The sequence below is a fragment of the Rattus rattus genome, chromosome X, assembly GCF_011064425.1.
Source record: "Rattus rattus isolate New Zealand chromosome X, Rrattus_CSIRO_v1, whole genome shotgun sequence".
Lineage (NCBI taxonomy): Eukaryota > Metazoa > Chordata > Mammalia > Rodentia > Muridae > Rattus > Rattus rattus.
Window position 1 is genome coordinate 127,420,152 of NC_046172.1, and position 25,072 is coordinate 127,445,223.

At 38.8% G+C, this 25,072-nt stretch overlaps 1 non-coding gene across 1 annotated transcript; it reads left to right on the forward strand.

The window, feature by feature from the left end:
* Nucleotides 1–1,380: 1,380 nt before the first annotated feature.
* Nucleotides 1,381–1,487, forward strand: LOC116889569. The gene has a single exon (XR_004386486.1). It is a non-coding gene; the product is annotated as a U6 spliceosomal RNA (small nuclear RNA).
* Nucleotides 1,488–25,072: the final 23,585 nt, after the last annotated feature.

Below are 25,072 nucleotides of genomic sequence, written 5' to 3' on the forward strand. Positions count from 1 at the left end.
GCCATTCGGCATTCCTCAGCTGTGAATTCTTTGTTTAGATCTGAACCCCATTTTTTAATAGGGTTATTTGTCTCCCTGCAGTCTAACTTCTTGAGTTCTTTTTTGTATATTTTGGATATATGCCCTCTATCTGTTGTAGGATTGGTAAAGATCTTTTCCCAATCTGTTGGTTGCCATTTTGTCCTAACCACAGTGTCCTTTGCCTTACAGAAGCTTTGCAGTTTTATGAGATCCCATTTGTTGATTCTTGATCTTAGAGCATAAGCCATTGGTGTTTTGTCCCTTCCTTTTTATTCTTAGTTTGTTAAGACTAAGCCTAAATGGTTGTTGATTTTATTTTCAATTTTCTATATCTGCTGATATGACTGTATAGTTTTTCTTTAGCAATTGATGGGGAATCACTTTCTTGAGGGGGTGATTGGGAGTGGGGCAGTGAGCATGATGTCAAGTAAATAAGTAAAAATTAAATAAAAAAGAATTAGCTAAACAAGGAGAAAAACATCTATCTGGTGATGTTATTCTCAAACATTTATTGAATCATACATATAAAAGACAACATTTTGTGCCTGGCATCTAATAGAAGTATGGTCAGGAATAGGTTTTCCCCTATGGAAAGGTGGAAAACACTGATGCCTTGATCATCAATCAAAACAACCCTGAGATTTCACCTCACACCAGTGAGAATGGCTAAGATCAAAAACTCAGGTGACAGCAGATGCTGATGAGGATGCGGAGACAGAGGAACACTCCTCCATTGTTGGTGGGATTGCAGACTGGTACAACCATTCTGGAAATCAGTCTGGAGGTTCCCCAGGAAATTGGACATTTAACTACCTGAGGACCCAGCTATACCTCTCCTGGGCATATACCCAAAAGATGCCCCAAAATATAACAAAGACACGTGCTCCACTATGTTCATCGCAGCCTTATTTATAATAGTCAGAAGCTGGAAAGAACCCAGATGCCCTTTAACAGAGGAATGGATACAGAAAATATGGCACATCTACACAATGGAATATTACTCAGCTATCAAAGACAATGCCTTTATGAAATTCATAGGCAAATGGATGGAACTGGACAATAACATCCTGAGTGAGTTAACCCAATCACAGAAAAACACATATGGTATGCACTCATTGATAAGTGGCTATTAGCCCAAATACTTGAATTATCCTAGATGCACAGAACATATGAAACTCAAGACGGATGACCAAAATGTGAATGCTTCACTCCTTCTTTAAAAGGGGAACACGAAATACACTTGGCAGGGAATAGGGAGGCAAAGTTTAGAACAGAGGCAGAAAGAACACCCATTCAGAGCCTGCCCCACATGTGGCCCATACATATACAGCCACCAAACTAGATAAGATGGATGAAGCAGTGCTCGCTTTGGCAGCACATATACTATAATTGGAACGATACAGAGAAGATTAGCATGGCCCCTGCGCAAGGATGACACACAAATTCGTGAAGCGTTCCATATTTTTTCAGATGTCATAGACCCTAAGAGAACACAAAACTGCAGCCCAGGTTACTGTATCCTGCAAAACTCTCAATTAATATAGATGGAGAAACCAAGATATTCCATGACAAAACCAAATTTATACAATATTTTTCTGCAAATCCAGCACTACAAAGGATAATAAATGGTAAAGCCCAACATAAGGAGGCAAGCTACAGCCTAGAAGAAGCAAGAAACTAATCGTCTTGGCAACAAAACAAAGAAAAGCACACAAACATAACCTCACATCCAAATATGAATATAACAGGAAGCAATAATCACCATTCCTTAATATCTCTCAACATCAATGGACTCAACTCCCCAATAAAAAGACATAGATTAACAAACTGGATACACAACGATGACCCTGCATTCTGCTGCCTACAGGAAACACACCTCAGAGACAAAGACAGACACTACCTCAGAGTGAAAGGCTGGAAAAAAACTTTCCAAGCAAATGGTTGGAAGAAGCAAGCTGGAGTAGCCATTCTAATATCAAATAAAATCAATTTTCAACTAAAAGTCATCAAAAAAGGTAAGGAAGGACACTTCATATTCATCAAAGGAAAAATCCACCAAGATGAACTCTCAATCCTAAATATCTATGCCCCAAATACAAGGTCACCTACATACGTAAAGAAACCTTACTAAAGCTCAAAACACACATTGCACCTCACACAATAATAGTAGGAGATTTCAACACCCCACGTTCATCAATGGACAGGTCATGGAAACAGAAATTAAACAGAGACGTGAGACAGACTAAGAGAAGTCATGAGCCAAATGGACTTAACAGATATTTATAGAACATTCTATCCCTAAAGCAAAGGATATACCTTCTTCTCAGCTCATGGTATTTCTCCAAAATTGACCATATAATTGGTCAAAAACGGCCCTCAACAGGTAGAGAAGGATAGAAATAATCCCATGCGTGCTATCAGACCACCACAGCCTAAAGCTGGTCTTCAATAAAAATAAGGGAAGAATGCCCACATATATGTGGAAGTTGAACAATGCTCTACTCAACGATAACCTGGTCAAGGAAGAAATAAAGAAAGAAATTAAAGACTTTTTAGAATTTAATGAAAATGAAGGTACAACACACCCAAACTTATGGGACACAATGAAAGCTGTGCTAAGAGGAAAACTCATAGCTCTGAGTTCCCAGAGAAAGAAACAGTAAAGAGCATATGTCACAGCTTGACAGCACACCTAAAAAGCTCTAGAACAAAAAGAAGCAAATACACCCAGGAGGAGTAGAAGGCAGGAAATAATCAAACTCAGAGCTGAAATCAACCAAGTAGAAACAAAAAAGGACCATAGAAAGAATCAACAGAATCAAAAGTTGGTTCTTTGAGAAAATCAACAAGATAGATAAACCCTTAGCCAGACTAACGAGAGGACACAGAGAGTGTGTCCAAATTAACAAAATCAGAAATGAAAATGGAGACATAACTACAGATTCAGAGGAAATTCAAAAATCATCAGATCCTACTAAAAAAGCCTATATTCAACAAAACTTGAAAATCTGCAGGAAATGGACAATTTCCTAGACAGATACCAGGTACTATGAAGAAATCAGAAACAGATAAACCAGTTAAACAACCCCATAACTCCTAAGGAAATAGAAGCAGTCATTAAAGGTCTCCCAACCAAAAAAGAGCCCAAGTCCAGATGGGTTTAGTGCAGAATTCTATCAGACCTTCATAGAAGACCTCATACCAATACTATCCAAACTATTCCACAAAATTGAAACAGATGGAGCACTACCGAATTCCTTCTATGCAGCCACAATTACGCTTATACCTAAACCACACAAAGACCCAACAAAGAAAGAGAACTTCAGACCAATTTCCCTTATGAATATTGATGCAAAAATACTCAATAAAATTGTGACAAACCGAATCCAAGAGCACATCAAAACAATCATCCACCATGATCAAGTAGGCTTCATCCCAGGCATGCAGGGATGGTTTAATATACGGAAAACCATCAATGTGATCAATTATATAAACAAACTGAAAGAACAAAACCACATGATCATTTCATTAGATGCTGAGAAAGCATTTGACAAAATTCAACACCCCTTCATGATAAAAGTCCTGGAAAGAATAGGAATTCAAGGCCCATACCTAAACATAGTAAAAGCCATATATAGCAAACCAGTTGCTAACATTAAACTAAATGGAGAGAAACTGAAGCAATCCCACTAAAATCAGGGACTAGACAAGGCTGCTCACTCTCTTCCTACTTATTCAATATAGTTCTTGGAAGTTCTAGCCAGAGCAATCAGACAACAAAAGGAGGTCAAGGGGATACAGATCGAAAAGAAGAAGTCAAATATCACTATTTGCAGATGATATGATAGTATATTTAAAGTGATCCCAAAAGTTCCACCAGAGAACTACTAAAGCTGATAAACAACTTCAGCAAAGTGGCTGGGTATAAAATTAACTCAAATAAATCAGTAGCCTTCCTCTACACAAAAAGAGAAACAGGCGAGAAAGAAATTAGGGAAACGACATCCTTCATAATAGTCCCAAATAATATAAAGTACCTCGGTGTGACTTTAACCAAGCAAGTAAAAGATCTGTACAATAAGAACTTCAAGACTCTGAAGAAAGAAATTGAAGAAGACCTTAGAAGATGGAAAGATCTCCCATGCTCATGGATTGGCAGGATTAATATAGTAAAAATGGCCATTTACCAAAAGCAATCTACAGATTCAATGCAATCCCCATCAAAATACCAATCCATTTCTTCAAAGAGTTAGAGAGAATAATTTGCAAATTCATCTGGAATAACAAAAAACCCAGGATAGCTAAAACTATCCTCAACAATAAAAGGACTTCAGGGGGAATCACTATCCCTGAACTCAAGCAGCATTACAGAGCAATAGTGATAAAAACTGCATGGTATTGGTACAGAGACAGACAGATAGACCAGTGTAAAAGAATTGAAGACCCAGAAATAAACCCACACACCTATGGGCACTTGATTTTTGACAAAGGAGCCAAAACCATCAAATGGAAAAAAGATAGCATTTTCAGCAAATGGTGCTGGTTCAACTGGAGGTCAACATGTAGAAGAATGCAGATCGATCCATGCTTATCACCCTGTACAAAGCTTAAGTCCAAGTGGATCAAGGACCTCCACATCAAACCAGATACACTCAAACTAATAGAAGAAAAACAAGGGAAGCATCTGGAACACATAGGCACTGGAAAAAATTTCCTGAACAAAACACCAATGGCTTATGCTCTAAGATCAAGAATCGACAAATGGGATCTCATAAAACTGCAAAGCTTCTGTAAGGCAAAGGACACTGTGGTTAGGACAAAATGGCAACCAACAGATTGGGAAAAGATCTTTACCAATCCTACAACAGATAGAGGGCTTATATCAAAATATACAAAGAACTCAAGAAGTTAGACCATAGGGAAACAAATAACCCTATTTAAAAATGGGGTTCAGAGCTAAACAAAGAATTCACAGCTGAGGAATGCCGAATGGCTGAGAAACACCTAAAGAAACGTTCAATATCTTTAGTCATAAGGGAAATGCAAATCAAAACAACCCTGAGATTTCACCTCACACCGGTGAGAATGGCTAAGATCAAAAACTCAGGGGACAGCAAATGCTGGCGAGGATGCGGAGAAAGAGGAACACTCCTCCATTGTTGATGGGATTGCAGACTGGTACAACCATTCTGGAAATCAGTCTGGAGGTTCCTCAGAAAATTGGACATTGAACTGCCTGAGGATCCATCTATACCTCTCTTGGGCATATACCCAAAAGATGTCCCAACATATAAAAAAGACACGTGCTCCACTATGTTCATCGCAGCCTTATTTATAATAGCCAGAAGCTGGAAAGAACCCAGATGCCCTTCAACAGAGGAATGGATACAGAAAATGTGGTACATCTACACAATGGAATATTACTCAGCTATCAAAAACAATGACTTTATGAAATTCGTAGGCAAATGGTTGGAACTGGAAAATATCATCCTGAGTGAGGTAACCCAATCACAGAAAACACACATGGTATGCACTCATTGATAAGTGGCTATTAGCACAAATGCTTGAATTACCCTAGATGCCTAGAACACATGAAACTCAAGACGGATGATCAAAATGTGAATGCTTCACTCCTTCTTTAAAAGGGGAACAAGAATACCCTTGGCAGGGAATAGAGAGGCAAAGATTAAAACAGAGACAGAAAGAACACCCATTCAGAGCCTGCCCCACATGTGGCCCATACATATACAGCCTCCCAATTAGACAAGATGGATGAAGCAAAGAAGTGCAGGCTGACAGGAGCCGGATGTAGATCTCTCCGGAGAGACACAGCCAGAATACAACAAATACATAGGCGAATGCCAGCAGCAAACCACTGAACTGAGAATGGGACCCCCGTGGAAGGAATCAGAGAAAGGACTGGAAGAGCTTGAAGGGGCTCGAGACTCCATATGAACAACAATGCCAAGCAACCAGAGCTTCCAGAGACTAAGCCACTACCTAAAGACTATACATGGACTGACCCTGGACTCTGACCTCATAGGTAGCATTGAATATCCTAGTAAGATCATCAGTGTAAGGGGAAGCCCTGGGTCCTGCTAAGACTGAACCCCCAGTGAACGTGATTGTTGGGGGGAGGGCAGCAATAGGGGGAGGATGGGGAGGGGAACACCCATAAAGAAGGGGAGAGGGAGGGGTTAGGGTGCTGTTGGTCCGGAAACCTGAAGGGAATAACACTCGAAATGTAAATAAGAAATACTCAAGTTAAAAAAAAATAAATAAGTAAAAATAGATTTAAAAAAAAAAAGATGGATGAAGCAAAGAAGTGCAGGCCAACAGGAACCGGATGTAGATCTCTCTTGAGAGACACAGCCAGAATACAGCAAATACAGAGGCGAATGCCAGCAGCAAACCAGTGAACTGAGAACGGGACCCCCGTTGAAGGAATCAGAGAAAGGAATGGAAGAGCTTGAAGGGGCTTGAGATCCCATATGAACAACAGTGCCAACCAACCAGAGCTTCCAGGGACTAAGCCACTACCCAAAGACTATACATGCACTGACCCTGTGCTCCAACCTTATAGGTAGCAATGAATAGCCTAGTAAGAGCACCAGTGGAAGGGGAAGCCTTTGGTCCTGCTAAGACTGAACCCCCAGTGAACATGATTGTTGGGGGGAGGACGATAATGGGGGGAGGATGGGGAGGGTAACACCAATAAAAAAGGGGAGAGGGAGGATTTAGGGGGATGTTGTCCTGGCAACCGGGAAGGGGAATAACAATCGAAATGTAAAGAAGAAATACTCATGTTAATAAAGATAAAAAAACAAACTTTCAACCATTTTCCTATATATCAATAATGTAAAAATAGAACTTGACACAAACATTATTTTATAGTAGGTCACATTATATACATATCTATCACAATACATGCAATATGAGATAATGAATAATGCAGTGAAACACTCAGTCCATGTATAAGATCCATGTTCATTTATATTGCCAACATGCTAGTTCTCCCTAATATTATATGTTCAAAATGGCCTCAAGCAAAGTTTGAATGATTACTTTTTTTGCTTTCAAAATGCTGAATACACAGTTGTTATGGAAAGGCTAAAACTCTAGAATAATGTGATAAATTATATTACAGTGTATATAAAATTGAATAATATATTCATAAAAGTGATACTATTCAACTTCAAGGGTTACAATAAAGTTAGAGTTATTTAGTTGATGTGATATTTTAAAATGAGACAAACAAATTAATGGATCAGGACATAGAACCCATAATAACATATACATACATTATATACATACGCACACATATGTTCAAATGCTTTTTTATGAATGCAAGGGCACTACAACAAGATAAAGATAATCTTGTCGAAAACTACCACTTGAAAAGCTTGATGTCTTCATGTCAAGAAACAAATCTAGATCCTGACCCTGTACTTCTCACAGAAATTAGTCCAAAATGTATATAATAGACCTGCATATCAAAAGATACAGCCATGTTGGAACACTGGACAGATTGTTTTTAAATTAACTATTGTTGTTACTGTGGTATCTAGTGAACAAATTCAAACAAAATGTGTGTGTGTGTGTGTGTGTGTGTGTGTGTGTGTGTGTGTGCACGCACATGTGGGCATGTCTGATCTTTTTTCTTATAAACATTCATTTACCCAAACAAGGTGAAAATTAATGTCCATGGGGGGAGTAAATCATACACATCAACAATTATTTTGTTTAAAAATATAATTTGAAAACAATCAACGTATCTTTCAGTAGGTGCATGAATAGTATATTCAAATAATATGCTATTATTCAGTTCTGTAAAGAAATGAGCCACATAGAATCAGATTAGTTGAGAATCAATGGAAGAATGGACAAAGAAAATAGGGTATATTTACACAGCGGAACTTTATTCAACCATAAAGAATGGAATTTTGTTATTTACAGGGGGAAATGGTTGTAAGTGGAGAGCATCATTTTAAGGGAAATGAGCCAGTCACATAAAGACATCAAAGTAAAAGAAAAATAAACACAGGACTTTCTGAGAAGTGGGGACTGCTTCAAGTCAGACAAGAGGACATCTTTGCTTTGGGCATATCCTATACTCTGGAGCAGAGGAGACACTGCAGGAGGATGCCTGTCATAGAGAGGTGGTGCCTGGCATCAGGCCATTAGTGGACGGCTTACATTAGTCACAACCACCACCTGCTCTCTAAGTCCAGCTGCCTTCCTGTTCATATGCATGTACAGTGTGATCTATGCTGACATGCTTATAAACTCCCAGTAACGTTTCCATTTGGGGACACTCCACGATGTTGAGGTCACCATAACAGTCTAGGGATGTAGAAGGGGAAAAGGAAAAGAGAAGGATGGGATAAGAAGGAATGATAGAATGGGTGAACAAGATCAAAGTCTATTACATGCATGTATGAAAATTTTACAGTGAGATGCTTTACTTTGCATAATTAATATACCAATAAAAGAAAATCAGCTGTCAAGGGAGCAAAAGACATAGAATAAAACCTAAGTGCACAGTGATAAGTGAAAGGGCTGGATTTGATAAGTATATACTTTATGATTTTTATACAACATCATGACAAACTATGGAGACAATTTTTAAAAGTGGTAGCCACAGATTAGGGAATAGCAAGTTGTGAAAAATAATGTTACCTGTGAAGTTTAGGGTCATCAAATCTTATGTATAATACTACAGTGAACACATGTCAGACATTTGTGCAAATCCAAAGAATCAATTCAAAGTGAGATGTGAATTTGCTGATGAACCTATGTTCATCAATGGTAACAAGTGTGGTAAGACATCAACACTTGGACAGATTTTCAGTATGTGAAAGAAAGGAGTATAGAGAATTTCATACTTACTACTATTTTTTCTTTTAACCTAAAACTTTTATAAAATTGCTCTATTTTTAAAGGACCATAATAAAACTATAGATGAAAGATCAAGATAGGAAATTTAACAAAGGTGCTCACGACCATATGATAAATGTTGTTTTGAAGTTAATCCGCTGGGGATGGAGAGCTGGCTCAGAGGTAGAGAGCTCTTACTTTCAGAGGTCCTGAGTTCAATTGCCAGTGACCACATGATGGCTCACAACCATCTGTAATGAGATCTGGCGCCCTCTTCTGGCATCCAGGAATATATTCAGGCAGAACTCTACATGACGGTTTAGAAGTTAATAGCACTGACTGCTCTTCCAGAGGTCCTCAGTTCAATTCCAGCAACCACATGGTGTCTTGCAACCATCTGTAATGGGATCCAACAGTGTACTCATATTAAAAAATAGATTTTGTACAGAATAAATAAATAATTCTTTTTTAAAAAGCAAAAAAGTTAATCTGCTGGTTAAAGGGGCAGAAATGGAACAGTCTTAATTTGTACACTTCAAGTGTGCTAATCTGTGTTCTGGTTTCAAAATAAGGAAAGGGGTCTCTGGAATATCTTAATATTGTTCTAAATTATGTACAATATATGTACATCTTTTCTGGAGGAAATATCCCTTGGCTTCATGAAAATTCTCTAAAGATTATCATCCACATTGGATTTACAATGTTAGAACTCTGAGGATAATGATAGAAAACATTGGAACTATCTATAATCCATTTAGGTAATGGTGCTCGCAGACAGGATCCTAATATGGCTGTCCTCTGAGAGTCTCCACCCATATCTGACTAAGACAGATGCAGATACAGCCATCATACTGAGCATGAGGACCCCTATCTAGGCCTTAGGGGAGGGACTGAAGGAACTGAAGGAGTTTGCAACTCCACAGGAAGAACAACAATGTCAATCAACCAGACTCCACAGAGCTCCCAGGGACTAAAAACCACCAACCAAAGAGTACACATGGATGGGTCCATGGCTCCAGCTACATATGTAGCAAGTATTGCCTTATCTGGTATCAATAGGAGGGGAGGCCCTTGGTCCTGCAGAGGCTTGATGCTACAGCATAGGGGAATGCTAGAGGGGTGAGGTGCAGGAGTGGGTGGGCAGGTGGGGGAGCATCCTCTTAGAGGCAAAGGACAGAGGGGATGGGATGGGGATTTGCAGAGGGGAGACTGGGAAGGGGGACAACATTTGAAATGTAAAATGAAATAAACAATTAATAATAATATTAAAAAGTAATGGTGCACATGTTATAAATTGCTTAGGATACAACTGGTGAAATACCATTTTCTTCTGGCTATAACGTGATTGGTGTACTTATGAACACAAAAAATGTAGTTAACTTCACAAGACTTGTATAAACAAGACTGAAAGTAGGTCAGGGATTAGTTGGGAGAATCAGGGGATTTTCAGAAGTGGGAGAGGGAGTAAGAGAGGGTAACAGGGTGAATATATTAACAATACATTGCCTACATTTGTGAAATTGTCAAAAATTAAATAAAAGTAATAAAAATGAAAAACTGCTACTTTTGTGGCTGGATGAACACTATATCTGAGGTTTTCTGACCGTAACCTGTGTTTTCTAAGGCTATAAAAGACTCATTAAGTCTTTGGAAATAAAAGTTTGAGTTCAAGTCAGACTTGATGTTGAAATCTTCATATTAAATAGAAAACACTGAAAAGCACCAAGATTTCTATTGTACTAACATTGCTTGTGTATATGTATAATTGTATAGGTCCATGCATATAGATGAACATTTGTAGAGGCTAGTGATTATCCTTGGGTACTGTTCTTCATGAGATATACACCTTATTGTTTTTGAATCAGGGTTCCTCACATTTTTTGAAGCTCACCAACTAGGCTAGACAGGTTTGCCAGTGAGCACTATATATCTGTCTCTTTCTGTAGCCCTAGAGCTAGATTTATATCACCATGCATGGCTATTTAATCTTTTATTTTTTATTTATTTTTGAGATAATAATATAATTACATAATTTGCCCTTTTTCTTTTGTTTCTAAATCCACCATATGATCCTCCTGTTCTCCTTCAAATTAACAGCCTCTGTTTCTGGTTCTGAATATCAACCTCAGGATCTTATGCTTGCACAGCAAATAGTTTATCTTCTTTTTTTAATAAATATATTTAGTGATGAATTTGACTATACAGTTTTTGTACTTTGATCACATTCAAACCCTGTTTTCCTCTCTTATTTCCCTTTCCTCTCCTACTCTTCCTTCTTCCTCTTTCCAGCTATCTCCTTACTTCAGTAACTACTACTTACAGATTCTTAGAAGGGATTGGGGCCTCTTGAGCCCTTCTAACCTAATAAAACTAAACTACCTTTAAATCCTCTAGGAGGGATGGGGGCATAATAAGCCATTCCCCAATCCATAATAGTGCTGATCAGCCCAGTCTTTTGCTGGCCTTGTGCAGGCTATCACAGATGTTATAAGTTGATGAATACAATTATTACAGGAAATTCAGGGAGTCTTTATTACTATTATTAATTTTTTTATACTCCAAATGTTATTCCCCTCCTGGTCCATCCTCTGACTGTTCCACATCCATACCTCCTCCATGATCCCCTGTCTCCACAAGTATGTCCCCACCCCAACCACCCAACAGAACTATCCACTATCTAGGGCCTCAAGTCTCTAGAGGATTCAATGCATCTTCTCTGACTAAACACAGACCCTGCAGTCCTCTTCTGTATATGTGTTGGGGACCTCATCTCAGCTGGTGTATGCTGCCTGGTTGGTGATCCAGTGTCTGAGAGATCTCAGGGGTCCAGGTTAGTTGAGACTGCTGGTCCTCCTAGGAGGTAGCCTTCCTCCTCAGCTTCTTCCAACTTTTCCCTAATTCAGTCACAGGGATCAGCAGCTTCTATACATTGGTTGGGTATAAATATCTGCATCTGACTCTTTCAGCTGCTTGTTGGGTCTTTCAGAGGCAGTCATGATGGATCCCTTTTTGTGAGTGCTCCATAGCCTTAGTAATAGTGTCAGACTTTGCGGCTTCCCCTCGGAGCTGGATCCCACTTTGGACCTGTGGGTGGACTTTCCTTTCCTCAGACTCTTCTACATTTCCATCCCCTTAGTTCATTCAGACATGAATAATTATGGGTTAGAGTTTTGACTGTAGGATGGCAACCCCATCCCTCGCTCGATGCCCTATCTTTTTGCTTAAGGTAGTATGTACAAGTTCCCTCTCCCCACTGTACGGCTTTTCATTTAGTGCTCCCCCGCCGGAATCCTGAGAGGCTTGCACCTCCCAGGTCTCTGGTACATTCTGGAGGGTCCTCCCTACCTTCTTCCTCAGTAGGTCACCTGTTTCTATTCTTTTTGCTGGTCCGCAGGGCTTCAGTCCCTTTCCCCCAACCAATACCTGGTCATGATTTCCTCTCCCCACCATCCTTTTTTCCTCCCAGGAACCTCCCTCCCAAAGATCAATGGACTATAGGTGTGTGAGTTTATTTCAGGGTCTTTGATTCAATTTAATTGATAAACCTACCTGTTTCTTTACCAATACCATGCAGTTTTTATGACTATTGCTCTGTAATATAGCTTGAGGTCAGGAATGGTGATTTCCCCCAGAAGTTCTTTTATTGTTGAGGACAGTTTTCATTATCTTGGGGTTTTTTGTTATTCCAAACGAATTTGAAAATTGCTCTTTCTAACTCTATGAAGAGTTGAGTTGTTGATGGGGATTGCATTAAATCTGTAGATTGCATTCAGCAAGACGGCCAATTTTACTAAATTAATCCTGCCAATCCATGAGCATGGGAGATCATTCCATGTTCTGGCATTTTCTTTGATTTCTTTCTTCAGAGACTTGATGTTCTTGTCATACTATCTTTCACTTGCTTGGTGAGAGTCACACTGAGGTATTTTGTGTTATTTGGGACTTTTGTGAAGGGAGTTGTTTCTCTAATTTCTTTCTCAACCTGTTTATCCTTTATATAGAGGAAGCCCACCAATTTCTTTGAAATAATTTTATACCCAGCCACTTTGCTGAAGTTGTTTATCAGGCTTAGTAGTTCTCTTGTGGAACTTTTGGGGTCACTTAAGTATACTATAATATCATCTGCAAATAGTGATATTTTCACTTTTTACTCTCCAATTTGTATCACTTTGACCTCCTTTTGTTGTCTGATTGCTCTGACTAAGACTTCGAGTACTATATTGAATAAGTAGGGAGAGAGAAGGCAACCTTTTCTAGTCTCTGATTTTAGTGGGATTGCTTCAAGTTTCTCTTCATTTAGTTTGATGTTGGCTACTGGTTTGCTGTATATTGCTTTTACTCTGTTTAGGTATGGGCCTTGAATTCCTGATCTTTCCAAAACTTTTAACATGAATTGGTGTTGAATTTTGTCAAATGCTTTCTCAGCATCTAATAAGATGATCATATAGTTTTTGTTCTTTGAGTTTGTTTACACAGTGGATTACATTGATGGATTTCCATATATCGAACCAACCCTGCATCCCTGGGATGAAGCCTACTTGTGTTCTTGGATTCGGTTTGCAAGAATTTTATTGAGTATTTTTGTGTCGATATTCATAAGGGAAATTGGTCTGAAGTTCTCTTTCTTTGTTGGGTCTGGTTTGGTTTCAGTATAAGAGTAATTGTGGCTTTATAGAAGGATTTGGGTATAGAATAGTTTGTACATTATTGGTATGAGGTCTTTTATGAAGGTCTGATAGAATTCTGCACTAAACCCATTTGGTCCTGGGCTTTTGTTTGGTTGGGAGATTTTAATAACTTTTATTATTTCTTTAGGGGTTATGGAGTTGCTTAAATAGTTTATCTGATCCAGATTTAACTTTGGTACCTAGGATCTGTCTAGAAAATTGTCCATTTCCTTCAGATTTTCCAGTTTTGTGAAACATAGGCTTTTGTAGTGGTATCTAATGATTTTCTGAATTTCCTCAGATTCTGTTGTTATGTCTCTCTTTTAATTTCTGATTTTGTTAATTTGGATACTCTTTGTGCCATCTGGTTCATTTATCTAAGGGTTTATCTATTTTGAGGGTTTTCTCAAAGAACCACCTCCTGGTTTTCTTGATTCTTTGTATAGCTCTTTTTTGTTTCTACTTGGTTGATTTCAGCCCTGCATTTGATTATTTCCTGGCTTCTACTCATTTTGGGTGTATTTGTTTCTTTTTGTTTTAGAGCTTCTAGGTGTGCTGTCAAGGTGCTAATGTATGCTCTCTCCAATTTCCTTTTGGAGGCCTGCAGAGCTATGAGTTTTCCTCTTAGCACTGCTTTCATTGTGTCCCAGAAGTTTGGCTATTTTGTAACTTCATTTTCATTAAATTCTAAAATGTCTTTAATTTCTTTATTTCTTTCTTGGCCAAGTAGTCATTTAGTAGAGCGTTGTTCAAGTAGTCATTTATTAGAGCATTGTTCAGCTTCCATATGTATGTGGGCTTTCTGTTGTTTTCTTGTTATTGAAGACCACCCTTAGTCCATGGTTGTCCATCTTAGTCCATCTGACCAGGATGCATGAGATTATTTCAATCTTCCTGTATCTGTTGAGGCCTGTTTTGTGACCAATTAGAAGGTCAATTCTGGAGAAGGTATCATGAAGTACTGAGAAGGTATATCTTTTTTGTTTTAGCATGAATTGTTCTATAAATATCTGTTAAATCCATTTAGTTCACTAACTTTTGTTAGTGTCTCCATGTCTCTGTTTAGTTTCTGTTTCCTTGATTTGTCTGCTGAAGAGAGTGCAGTGTTGAAATCTCCCACTATTTTTGTGTCAGATGCAATGTGTGCTTTGAGCTTTAGTAAGGTTTCTTTTATGAATGTAGGTGCCCTTGCATTTGGAGCATAAATATTCAGGATTGAGAGTTCATCTTGTTAGATTTTTCCTTTGATGAATGTGAAGTGAACTTCCTTATCTTTTTTGATAACTTTTGGTTGAAAGTTGATTTTATTCAGTATTAGAATGGCTACTCCAGCTTGTTTCTTGGGACTATTTGCTTGAAAAGCTGTTTTCCAGTTTTTTACTCTGAGGTAGTGTCTTTGTCACTGAGGTGTGTTTCCTGCATACAGCAAAGTCCTGGGTCCTCTTAATGTATCCAGTCTGTTAGTCTATGTCTTTTTATTGGGGAATTTAGTCTATTGATGTTAAGAGATATTAAAGAATAGTGATTGTTATTTCCTGTTATTTTTGTTGTTAGAGGTGGAATTATGTTTATGTGGCTCTCTTCGTTTGGTTTAGTTGAAAGGAGATTACTTTCTTACTTTTGCTATGCTGTAGTTTCCCTCTGGGTGTTGGAGTTTTCCATCAATTATCCTTTGTAGGGCTGGGTTTGTAGAAAGATATTGTGTAAATTTGGTTTTGTCATGGAATATCTTGGTTTCTCTATCTATATTAAATGAGAGTTTTGCTGGATATAGTAGTCTGGGCTGGCGTTTCTGTTCTTTTAGGGTCTGTATGACATTCTGCCCAGGGTCTTCTGGTTTTCATAGACTCTGGTGAAAAGTCTAGTGTAATTCTGATAGGTGTGCCTTGGTAGGAGAACTGGGCTTTGATAATGCTAAGTAGCCTTGGTTTCTTTTGTTTAGGTTCCCGCGCTTGCCTCTTGTAAGCCTTTCAGCCAGATATGGGAACAGAGAGTAGCTCCTGGGTTTGTGTGAACTGAAGCCTCCAGATGAGTTGTTTGAAGCAGAAGAGTTGGTCTTACCTCTGCTCTCAGGTGTGTCAGAGCTTCAGGCAACTGGCTTCTGGTTCTTGGCACAGGCAGAAACCAGAAGGTTCCTGCCGATGACTATTCCTTGGTTCCTGTATCCAGGGGCACTAGGCAGGTTCCTCTTGGGCCAGGAATGTGAGTAGAAGTAGCAGTCTCCCTGAGCTCTCAGGATTATCCACACTTCTGAGAGTCCAATTCTCGCCCCCAAGGGATTTTGGTACAGAGAGCTGTGGTAGCGGTTCAACTGAGGGTGCAGGCCAGATGTGTCCTGTCCCTGACTGCTCCTGGGTTTGTGTGTCCTGAGGCCTGCAGGTGGGTTGCTTAGAGCAGAAGAGTTAGTCTTACCTCTGCTCTCAGGTGTGTCAGAGCTCCTGGTTACTGGTTTTCAGCTTTTGTTGATTCTCTCAAAGAACCAGCTTTTGGTTTTGTTAATTCTTTGTATTATTCTCTTTGTTTATATTTGGTTGATTTTGGCCCTCAGTTTGACTATTTCCTGCCTCTACTCTTGGGTGAGTTTGCTTCTTTTTGTTCTAGAGCTGTCAGGTGTGCTGTTAAGTCACTAGTGTAGATCTCTCCTGTTTCTTTACCAGGGCACTAAGTGCTATGAATTTTCTCCATAGCACTGCTTTCATTGTGTCTCATAACTCTGGGCATGATGTGTCACCGTTTTCATTAAATTCCAGGAAGTCTTTAATTTCTTTCTTTATTTCTTCCCTGACCTGAGTAGAGAGTTGTTCAGGTTCCATGGGCATGTGCATTTTCTGTTGTTTTTGCTCTAATTGAATCTAGTCTTAGTCTGTGGTCATCTGATAGGATGCATGGGATTATTTCAATAATTGTATCTGTTGAGGGTTAAGGAGACCAATTATATGGTTGATTTTGGAGAAGGTACCATGAGTTGCTGAGAAAAAGGTGTATTCTTTTGTTTTAGGGTGAAATGCTCTGTAGATACCTGTTATATCCATTTGGCTCATAACTACTATTAGTTTCACTGTGTCTGTTTAGATTCTGTTTCAATAACCAGTTCATTGGTGAGGGTGGGGTGTTGAAGTCTCCCACTATTATTGTGTGGGATTCAATATGTGTTTTGAACTTTAGTAAAATTTCTTTTTTGAATGTGGATGCCCTTGCATTTGGGGCATAGATGTTCAGAATTATTATTTTTTAAGATTTATTTATTATGTATTTAAGTACAGTGTAGCTGTCTTCAGACACACCAGAAGAGGGCATCAGATCCAATTACAGGTTGTGAGCCACCATGTGGTTGCTTGGAATTGAACTCAGGACCTCTGGAAGAGCAGTCAGTGCTCTTACCACTGAGCCATCTCTCCAGCACAAGAATTGAGATTTTTTTTCTAGTTAGATTTTCCCTTTGATGAGTATGAAGTGTCATTCCTCATTATACTTGATAACTTTTAGTTGAAGTCTATTTTATTGGTTATTAGGATAACTCCAGCTTCTTTCTTAGGACCATTTGCTTGGAAGACCTTTTTCCATCCTCTTACTCTGAGATATTGTCTGTCTTTGTTATTGAGGTATGTTTCTTGTATGCAGCAAAATGCTTGAGTACCCAGTCTGTTAGCCTATGTCTTTTTACAGTTGAGTTATGTCCATTAATATTGAGAGATATTAAAGACAGGTGACTGTTGGTTTCTGTTATGTTTGTTTTTGTAGGTGGTTTTATGTGCTTGTGGTTCTCTTCTTTTGGCTTTCTTGTGCAATACTTAATATCTTGTCTTTTCTTTGGTGTAGGTACCTTCCTTTTGTTGGTGTTTTCCTTCTAGTATTCTCTGTAGAGCTGGATTGGTAGATAGGTATTGTCTGAATTTGTTTTGTCCTGGAATATTTTGGTTTCTCCATCTATATTGATCAAGAGTTTTGCCCACTATAGTAGCCTGGGCTGACATTTGTATTCTCTTAAAGTCTGCATGACCTCTGAACAGGCTCTACTGACTTAGTGTCTCTGTTGAAAAGTCTGGTGTAATTCTGATAGGTCTACCTTTGTATGTTACTTGGCCCTTTTCTTTTGCAGCTTTAAATATTCTTTTTGTTCTGTGTATTTAGTGTTTTGATTATTATGTGATGAGAGAATTTTCTTTTCTGGTCCCATTTGTTTGGTGTTCTATAGGCTTTTTTTCCATTTATCTCTTTCTTTACTTTAGGTTGGGGAAGTTTCCTTCTATGATTTTGTTGAAGTTGTTTTCAGGTCCTTTGAACTGAGAATCTTCATTCTACTCTGTACCAAATATTCTTTTTTTTTTAATCTCTTTTTTTTTATTAACTTGAGTATTTCTTCTTTACATTTCGAGTGTTATTCCCTTTCCCAGGTTTCCGGGCAAACATCCCCCTCCCCCCTCCCCTTCTTTATGGGTGTTCCCCTCCCCACCCTCCCCCCATTGCTGCCCTCCCCCCAACAGTCTAGTTCACTGGGGGTTCAGTCTTAGCAGGACCCAGGGCTTCCCCTTCCACTGGTGCTCTTAATTTGGTCCTTTCATTGGGTCCTAAAATTCCTGGATGTTTTAAGTTAGGAGTTTTGTATGTTTTGAATTTTCTTTGAGCATTGTGTCAATCTCTTCTCAGGTATCTTCGACACCTGAGTTTCTCTCTTCTATCACTTGTATTCTGCTAGTGATACTTGCATCTGTAATTCCTGACCTCTTTCCTAGGTTTTCTATCTCCAGGTATGCCTCCATTTGTGTTTTCTTTGTTGTTTCTAATTCCACTTTTAGGTCTTGGTCTGCTTTGTGCAATTCCTTCACCTGTTTGATTGTGTCTTCTTGTATTTCTTTAAAGAATTTATTTGTTTCCTCTTTAAGGGCTTCTACATATTTACCTGTATTTTTCTGCATTTCTCTCAGTGAAGTATTTATATCCTCCTTTAAAGGACTCTATTTAATCTTTATGAGCTAGGATTTTAGGTCAGCTTCTTAATTTTCAGGTGCATTGATGTATTCAGAGCTTGCTGTCATGGGAGAACTGGGTTCTGATGATGCCCATGTATAATGGCTACTGTTGCTTTTGGTCTTGTGCTTGTTTCTCATCGTCTGGTTATCCCTGATGTTTGCTGGTCTGGCTAACTCTGTCTGGAGTCTGCCTCTTCTGTCGCTATTGCTTCAAGACTTCTGATAGGCCTGCCTCCCTGTCTGTAACAGACCTCCTGTGGAGACTTCCAACTGGAAGGTCTTTAGAGGGGCAGAGAAGCTACTAATCTGTTGCCTTGGCTGAAATAGATCTCCTGGGAGGCCATCAGACTATTGGGTCTTCAGAGGAGCAGTCAAGCTATTGTCCTGTGTGAAGCTGTTCTTTAGGGGGACCTATGGACTGTGATTTCTGTTTCCATATGTGCAGCACGACTCCAGGGAGGCTTTCCCTGCATCCATTGGCCTGCATGTGTTGCCCAGTTGCCCTGTGTATAGAGGAACTCCTGGGATATCTTCAAGCTGTGGTGTCCTAAGTGCAGTGGATCTCTTGGGATGTCTTCTGCTGTGGTGTCAGATGCCCTGAGTACAGCAGATCTCCTGGGATGCCTCAGGATGTGGTATCAAATGTTCTGAGTGCAGTAGATCTTCTGGGATATCTCAGGATATGGTGTCTTTCGGGGAGCAGACAAGCTAGCAATCTGTCCCAGCAGGAAGGTTTGGGTGAAGGCTCAGGGAGTCTTTAACAATCAAGTAGTTTAGAAATAGATTTAGAAGGAGGCTTAAAGAACATTTTGTTAAAGTTTGATAATAAAATAAGAGGGCAATTAAGCTATAAATCTTGGGTGCTGCCTTAAGTAAAGAGATGGAGAAGGGAAAGAGAGAAAACCCATATGATGGGAGGTAAGTGGAGAGTGCAGCTCTTCAGAGAATGCACAAGAAGGCCTAGAACACAGAGAGGAAACATGCCTAGACTTTGGTCAGTAGCTGAAAGAAGGAACTTGAAAAGAAGAAAAAGGAAAAGGTGAGCTTTTCAGTTAGCATTTAGAAAAAATAAGCAGACCACCTACTATAACAAGACTTTCTAAGGGAAACTCATAGGAGCACTAGTCTATGATAGAAACACTAAGATATTTAGAAGGTATTTTAATAGGCACATCATATCTTTTTAGCCAAACAATAGTAGCTTTCTCACCTATAGTTATGACTTACACTGCTAGATGTTTACTGTTCTAGAGGTGAATTATTTGAAACAGGTCTCAAGTCCAATGAGAAAGTAACTGGTTACTTTCATGACAGTCTTGGTCACTGTGACATCAGTGGACTCATTTCCCTTGCCAGATGGGAATATTACATTCATTCCCACAAGGCTCCATTCTTAAGTAAGATTGTTGATGTTAGTTCTTTCCCAACAGTCTGCATAGATCCTTTGGCATTATGTGTACAAGCTAGCATAGAGGGAGTTTCCGATTCAATTCCAACTGCACTTCTCTTTGTCTGATGCCCAAAGAACGTATTGTCTTCAACAATGGGGTCTTATAGTATAATTCCAATAGGCAGGCAACCATTATCCTGTACTGATTGTCTTGAGAGCCTTGGGGAATGGTGACTCTACATTTTTTAATCTATCCATCTGTCATTGAATACCCATGTTGATTCCATTTCTTGGCTACAGGGAATAATACTCTGACAAACATTCGAGGGAAGAAATTCATTTGACATACTGATTTTCTTTTTAATATGTACCCTTTAGTAGTATAGTTGAATCATATTATAGTTTCATGGGGAACTTCAATAATCTTTTATTTTTCAACATTTATTTAAATCTATCATCTGCCAATTTAAATTGTATTTTTCCTTTTAGAATTTCTTAAAATGTATTTTCATCACATTCACCCACTAACTCCTCCATGATCTGGTCCTACCTCTGTATCATCCACATTTTAGTTCTCCATTTTATTAAGGTTATTGAATTCAAATTTATTCATGTTATTCAAATACCCTTAGATATGAACCCTACTAGAAGCCATACCCAGAAAACTGGCTCATCCTTTGCCAACAACTATTAATTATAATTAGTTCCTCAGCCTCAGAGGGGATTTTATGGCCACCTTCCCTACTCCATTTTGAACTCTGTCTGGCTTTAGCTTGTTCAGGTCTTTTTAATATTTTAAACATAACAATTTTTTGTTGATTCTCTGGGAATTTCACATCATGCAACCAAATCACACTCACTTCAAGTCTTTTGATGTACACCCCTCAACTTTGTTACCCCCCCTCCAAAAAAGTAAAAATAAAAATAAAAATACAATAGAAAAAATAACAGCAAGAAGCCCAATTTGTGTTATCTATATACTCACTAGAGCATGGTCAAACTCTCAGTGGCCTGTCTCTTAAATAGTACTGAGTCCATCCCCTCCTGTACCCCAGCCAGGAGCCATCAGTTATGTAGAACTACATGTCAGCATCCCCCAATGTTTAAAGAGTTCTCATCAATGAGGGGTGCTTCCTGTTACATATTGGGAGGTGGGGGGAGGGAGCTGTCAGTTTCAACTATTCATCTACAATCATTGATGTCACAGCAAAAATAGGCTCCTTGCTCTTCACACACAGAAGCAAGAGCATGGATCACGAGCCTCTATATGGTTTCTGCAGAAGGCACCCAGAACAATGGACATCAAGAGGGCTTCAAGCAGAAGTACAGACAGATCAAGATCCGCATTTCCCCCACACCAACCCTGCAGGCAGCATAAGCAACAGATATCAGCATGACTTCAGGCAGTAGCACAGACCTTCTAATTCTTCATGGCCTTCTGTGGCTACAAAGGATATCAACACAGAAACCTGCTGCAATAGGAGCATACACCCAAACATAGTTTCTGGTGGCAGGATAGACTTGGACATCACCATGTCCTCAGGTAGCACTCAGACCACTCCCATCAATATGATCAATATGGCCCCCATTGGCAATATGGCCCACAGATACCAACTTGGCTTCAGGCCACAGCACAGACCATGTACATCTGCATAACCATTGCTGGTAATATGGGCTACAAACATTAAGACAACTCCAGTAAGACCTTGTAGTGATGCAGGTGTGGCCTGTGGTGTTTTTTTTCTGTGCCCCTTGGCTCATTTCCACTTTCTCAATTGTGTAGATTTTATGTGTGCAATCAGAACTGTTGTGAGTTTATATGTGCAGCTACCCTGTTGAATTCAGAAAACAGTTTCCTCAAAGTCATCTACCACCTCTGACTCTTGCATAATCTCTCCATTTCTCTTCTAGGAATATCCCCAAGCCTTGGGAAAGGAATGTTTTCTGTGTGTCCCATTCGATGCTGAGCATAGTATAGTCTCTTATTCTGTACATTTTCATTAGTGGTAGAGGAATATAAATTTTCCAAAAAGTATCTATTTATAGCACACATATAAAGCAAGCCATTTGTTTATTTTCCAGAGGCTTTTTAGTTAAGCTTTTTTTTAAAAAAGATTTATTTATTATATACACTGTAGCTGTCTTCAGACACACCAGAAGAGGGCATCAGATCTCATTGCGATGGTTATGAGCCACCATGTGGTTGCTGGGATTTGAACTCAGGACCTCTGGAAGAGCAGTTAGTGCTCTTATCCACTGTCTTTCAACAGAGGAATGGATACAGAAAATGTGGTACATTTCCACAATGTAATACTACTCAGCTATTAAAAACAATGACTATATGAAATTCATAGGCAAATGGATGGAACTAGAAAATATTCTGAATGAGGTAACCCAATCACAAGAAGAACATACATGGAATGCACTCAATGATAAGTGGATATTAGCCCAGAGGCTCAGAATACCCAAGAAACAATTTGCAGACCATATGAAGCTCAAGAAAAAGAAAGACCAAAATGTGGATGCTGCAGGGGGAACAAAATACACACGGGAGGAAATACAGGTACAAAGAGCAGAGCAGAGACTGAAGGAAAGGTCATTTAGAGACTGCCCCACCTGGGGATTGATTATATCTGTAGCCACAAAACCCAGTCACTATTGCTGATGCCAAGAAGTGCTTGCTGACAGGAGCCTGATATGGATGTCCCCTGAGAGGCTCTTCCAAGAGCCTTACTGATACAGATGAGGATGCTTGTAACTAATCATTGGACTGAACAAGGGAACCCCAACGGAGGAGTAAGAGAAAAGACTGAAGGAGCTGAAGGGTTTTACAACCCCATAGGAAGAACAACAATATCAACCAACCAGACCCCAGAGATACCAAGGACTAAACCACCAACCAAAGAGTAAACATGGAGGAACCCATGGCTCCAGTCATATATGTAGAAGAGGATGGCACTGTCTGGTATCAACAGGATGAGAAGCCCTTAGTCCTGTAAAGGCTTGTTTTCCCAATGTAGGGGAATAATACCAGGGTGTTGAGATGGGAGTGGGTGGGTGGGAGTGGAGGGAAATGGAATAACATTTGAAATGTAAGTACATAAAATATCCAGTAAAAACGAAGTTTAAAAAAAAGCAAATGTAAAACAAATTGCATCAGAATTTCTTCTGTTTTGTGTGTTTGGTAATAACTATTCTTACTTGTTTGTCCTGCTTTTTCATTGTGATTTTCATAGGCATTCGCCACATTTTTTAAAATATTGACTAAGTTCTTTGCATTTAGTGTGTGTGTGTGTGTGTGTGTGTGTGTGTGTGTGTGTGTGTGTGTGTGTGTGTGTGTTTGTGTGTGTGTGTGTGTGTGTGTGTGTGTAAAGGTCAGAGGATATATTGTAGAGTTGGTTTCCTATTACCACTTGGGTCCCTAGGAGTTAAGTCAGGATGTTAGGCTTGGCATCAAGTGCCTTTGCCTACTGATACATCTTCTTCACATAGGCATTTCTTCCTGTACTTATTGTTACTTTATGTATCCCAATTTTTTTAAAAAAAGAAAGAGCTGTTTAGATCATTGCCCTTTTTTTTCAAAAAAAAATCTTCTCATACATTACATCCATTCCACAGTTTCCTCTCCCTCCTATATTCCCAGCCACACCTACTTCCTCTCTTCCCCAGACCCACTCCTCTGTTTCCTTTTTTTTTTTTTTAAAAAAAAAGAGAGAAGTTCTTCCTGCCCAGTTTCTACTTTTAAATAGTTTTTTGTTGCTGTTGGTTTTGCTATTGAGTTGAGTTCTTTATATATTGTGAATGTTAATCACTTTATCAAAGGACACTTTTCCAATATGATTCCCTACAAAATGTAGGTGATCTCTTCCCTTGTTAACTGTTCTTTTGCTGTGCGGGAGTTTTTCATTTTACATGTTCTTCCTGTTAATTTTGCCTTTTAAAAGTGTTTCTGTAAGTCAGGTTAAAAATGTTTGTCAAGATCGATGCCCTGAAATGATTCCTTGCCCTTTCCTTGAGGCTCTCATGCTTTAAGTATTGTATTAAGTTGATTGTTCATATACAGATAGGCTAGAGATAGAGGTCTAGATTTTTCTTCTACATTTGAATATCACCCAATTTCTCTAATATCGAAATATGAAATATCAATAAGGTGGTATTAAACCCAATGACAACAAAAAGGTGAATGGATAAAGTTAATATATGTATACACAATATATTTTATTCAGGTACAAAGACAAATAAATATGTCATTTGTAGGAAAATGAATGTAACTGGAGTTAATCATGTTAAGAGAAATAAACTAGAACTTTCTCTTTCTCCTCTCTCACACACATATAGCAGGCAAGTAGAAAGGAAGCCACTTAGGAAGAGAAAGGACAGAGGAGATATGGGGAGGAACAAAGAGTGACTATGAGCCAAATACAGAGTTCTGAAGATGTTATAATGAAGTTCATTATGGCATACAAGAAATATATTAATAAAAAAGAAAACCCCAGGAAAAGAAAGATTTTTAAACATAAAGAAAAGCCATCTCCTTTGCAGTCAATATTTCTGCTGCTTTATTAAAAGCAGTTGACTATAAATACACAGATATATTTCTGAGTTCTCAATTATTTTCCATTGGCCTATATGTCTATTTTTATGCTAGTATCTTGCTTTATGGATTACTATAGCTGTGTAGTTCATTTGAAACTAAAGTATTTGGAGTTTTCTTGTTTGTTTGAGATAATTGGCTTTCTTTTTTTGTGTTTTTGTTTGTTTGGGCTCTTTTAGCCATTTAGAATCTTTAATGTTTCTATAAATGTTATAGAGATATCTCTGACTTTGTAAAATGTCACTTATGTAAAGAATTGCTGAATCTGTACATCCCTTTGGGTAGCATATTAAACTTCCAATCCATGAATATGAATTATCTTTTGTACTATTTGTGACATCTTTTATCACTATAATCTTTTCTTTACTGCTATGATTTATACTGTGAAGATCATTTACTTCACTCAAGCTTCACTAGAGGAATAGAACACACACACACACACACACACACACACACACACACACACACACACACACGGATTTAATAGAACAGCTTACAGTTTGTGGTCTGGCAAGTTTAACAATTACTGTTTACCAAGGGTAGGTCCAAGAAT